This window comes from Hypomesus nipponensis, chromosome 24 (assembly GCF_054491055.1).
Source record: "Hypomesus nipponensis isolate SF chromosome 24, ASM5449105v1, whole genome shotgun sequence".
Taxonomy (NCBI): Eukaryota; Metazoa; Chordata; class Actinopteri; order Osmeriformes; family Osmeridae; genus Hypomesus; species Hypomesus nipponensis.
Genome location: NC_140384.1, coordinates 752,501 through 755,000, shown reverse-complemented (window position 1 = coordinate 755,000; position 2,500 = coordinate 752,501). Strand labels below are relative to the sequence as shown.

The 2,500-nt window shown below is 47.1% G+C and overlaps 8 non-coding genes and 1 pseudogene across 8 annotated transcripts in view; all 9 read left to right on the top strand.

The window, feature by feature from the left end:
* The first annotated feature begins 41 nt into the window (after positions 1 to 41).
* On the top strand, positions 42 to 160 carry LOC146229606 (5S ribosomal RNA). Its single transcript, XR_014743237.1, has one exon. It is a non-coding gene; the product is annotated as a 5S ribosomal RNA (ribosomal RNA).
* Positions 161 to 342: 182 nt separating this feature from the next.
* LOC146229605 (5S ribosomal RNA) lies at positions 343 to 460 on the top strand (annotated as a pseudogene).
* Positions 461 to 642: 182 nt separating this feature from the next.
* On the top strand, positions 643 to 761 carry LOC146229604 (5S ribosomal RNA). The gene has a single exon (XR_014743235.1). It is a non-coding gene; the product is annotated as a 5S ribosomal RNA (ribosomal RNA).
* Positions 762 to 937: 176 nt separating this feature from the next.
* On the top strand, positions 938 to 1,056 carry LOC146229603 (5S ribosomal RNA). Its single transcript, XR_014745317.1, has one exon. It is a non-coding gene; the product is annotated as a 5S ribosomal RNA (ribosomal RNA).
* Positions 1,057 to 1,248: 192 nt separating this feature from the next.
* LOC146229602 (5S ribosomal RNA) lies at positions 1,249 to 1,367 on the top strand. Its single transcript, XR_014745647.1, has one exon. It is a non-coding gene; the product is annotated as a 5S ribosomal RNA (ribosomal RNA).
* Positions 1,368 to 1,547: 180 nt separating this feature from the next.
* On the top strand, positions 1,548 to 1,666 carry LOC146229601 (5S ribosomal RNA). The gene has a single exon (XR_014743234.1). It is a non-coding gene; the product is annotated as a 5S ribosomal RNA (ribosomal RNA).
* Positions 1,667 to 1,854: 188 nt separating this feature from the next.
* LOC146229600 (5S ribosomal RNA) lies at positions 1,855 to 1,973 on the top strand. Its single transcript, XR_014743233.1, has one exon. It is a non-coding gene; the product is annotated as a 5S ribosomal RNA (ribosomal RNA).
* Positions 1,974 to 2,150: 177 nt separating this feature from the next.
* On the top strand, positions 2,151 to 2,269 carry LOC146229599 (5S ribosomal RNA). Its single transcript, XR_014743232.1, has one exon. It is a non-coding gene; the product is annotated as a 5S ribosomal RNA (ribosomal RNA).
* A 184-nt stretch (positions 2,270 to 2,453) lies between these two features.
* LOC146229598 (5S ribosomal RNA) overlaps positions 2,454 to 2,500 on the top strand; it is a 119-nt gene continuing 72 nt past the window's right edge. Inside the window, exon 1 of the ribosomal RNA XR_014744925.1 lies at positions 2,454 to 2,500. This exon is cut by the window's right edge and continues 72 nt beyond it. This is a non-coding gene — a ribosomal RNA (5S ribosomal RNA).

Genomic DNA, 2,500 nt, shown 5'->3' with positions numbered 1-2,500 from the left:
AATCTGTATATGGATAAGTAGCCTATGGTTGTCAACTTATTTCGTACGGCCATACCAGCCTGGCAACGCCCGATCTCGTCTGATCTCGGAAGCTAAGCAGGGTCGGGCCTGGTTAGTACTTGGATGGGAGACCGCCTGGGAATACCAGGTGCTGTATGCTCTTTTGCTCATTCACTTAGAAACTGACATCTTGCAATATGCACAAGTAGTCCTTCATGAAAGGGGCTGGAAGCTGTTTTCATTTTGACACGAGAGAGAGAGAGAGAGAGAGAGAGAGACTACCTTGCATTGTCAATTGCTAAATCTGTATATGGATAAGTAGCCTATGGTTGTCAACTTATTTGGTACGCCATACCAGCCTGGCAACGCCCGATCTCGTCTGATCTCGGAAGCTAAGCAGGGTCGGGCCTGGTTAGTACTTGGATGGGAGACCGCCTGGGAATACCAGGTGCTGTATGCTCTTTTGCTCATTCACTTAGAAACTGACATCTTGCAATATGCACAAGTAGTCCTTCATGAAAGGGGCTGGAAGCTGTTTTCATTTTGACACGAGAGAGAGAGAGAGAGAGAGAGAGAGACTACCTTGCATTGTCAATTGCTAAATCTGTATATGGATAAGTAGCCTATGGTTGTCAACTTATTTCGTACGGCCATACCAGCCTGGCAACGCCCGATCTCGTCTGATCTCGGAAGCTAAGCAGGGTCGGGCCTGGTTAGTACTTGGATGGGAGACCGCCTGGGAATACCAGGTGCTGTATGCTCTTTTGCTCATTCACTTAGAAACTGACATCTTGCAATATGCACAAGTAGTCCTTCATGAAAGGGGCTGGAAGCTGTTTTCATTTTGACACGAGAGAGAGAGAGAGAGAGAGACTACCTTGCATTGTCAATTGCTAAATCTGTATATGGATAAGTAGCCTATGGTTGTCAACTTATTTTGTACGGCCATACCAGCCTGGCAACGCCCGATCTCGTCTGATCTCGGAAGCTAAGCAGGGTCGGGCCTGGTTAGTACTTGGATGGGAGACCGCCTGGGAATACCAGGTGCTGTATGCTCTTTTGCTCATTCACTTAGAAACTGACATCTTGCAATATGCACAAGTAGTCCTTCATGAAAGGGGCTGGAAGCTGTTTTCATTTTGACACGAGAGAGAGAGAGAGAGAGAGAGAGAGAGAGAGAGAGACTACCTTGCATTGTCAATTGCTAAATCTGTATATGGATAAGTAGCCTATGGTTGTCAACTTATTTCGTACGGCCATACCAGCCTGGCAACGCCTGATCTCGTCTGATCTCGGAAGCTAAGCAGGGTCGGGCCTGGTTAGTACTTGGATGGGAGACCGCCTGGGAATACCAGGTGCTGTATGCTCTTTTGCTCATTCACTTAGAAACTGAAATCTTGCAATATGCACAAGTAGTCCTTCATGAAAGGGGCTGGAAGCTGTTTTCATTTTGACACGAGAGAGAGAGAGAGAGAGAGAGAGACCACCTTGCATTGTCAATTGCTAAATCTGTATATGGATAAGTAGCCTATGGTTGTCAACTTATTTCGTACGGCCATACCAGCCTGGCAACGCCCGATCTCGTCTGATCTCGGAAGCTAAGCAGGGTCGGGCCTGGTTAGTACTTGGATGGGAGACCGCCTGGGAATACCAGGTGCTGTATGCTCTTTTGCTCATTCACTTAGAAACTGACATCTTGCAATATGCACAAGTAGTCCTTCATGAAAGGGGCTGGAAGCTGTTTTCATTTTGACACGAGAGAGAGAGAGAGAGAGAGAGAGAGAGAGAGACTACCTTGCATTGTCAATTGCTAAATCTGTATATGGATAAGTAGCCTATGGTTGTCAACTTATTTCGTACGGCCATACCAGCCTGGCAACGCCCGATCTCGTCTGATCTCGGAAGCTAAGCAGGGTCGGGCCTGGTTAGTACTTGGATGGGAGACCGCCTGGGAATACCAGGTGCTGTATGCTCTTTTGCTCATTCACTTAGAAACTGACATCTTGCAATATGCACAAGTAGTCCTTCATGAAAGGGGCTGGAAGCTGTTTTCATTTTGACACGAGAGAGAGAGAGAGAGAGAGAGACTACCTTGCATTGTCAATTGCTAAATCTGTATATGGATAAGTAGCCTATGGTTGTCACTTATTTCGTACGGCCATACCAGCCTGGCAACGCCCGATCTCGTCTGATCTCGGAAGCTAAGCAGGGTCGGGCCTGGTTAGTACTTGGATGGGAGACCGCCTGGGAATACCAGGTGCTGTATGCTCTTTTGCTCATTCACTTAGAAACTGACATCTTGCAATATGCACAAGTAGTCCTTCATGAAAGGGGCTGGAAACTGTTTTCATTTTGACACGAGAGAGAGAGAGAGAGAGAGAGAGAGAGACCACCTTGCATTGTGAATTGCTAAATCTGTATATGGATAAGTAGCCTATGGTTGTCAACTTATTTCGTACGGCCATACCAGCCTGGCAACGCCCGATCACGTCTGATCTCG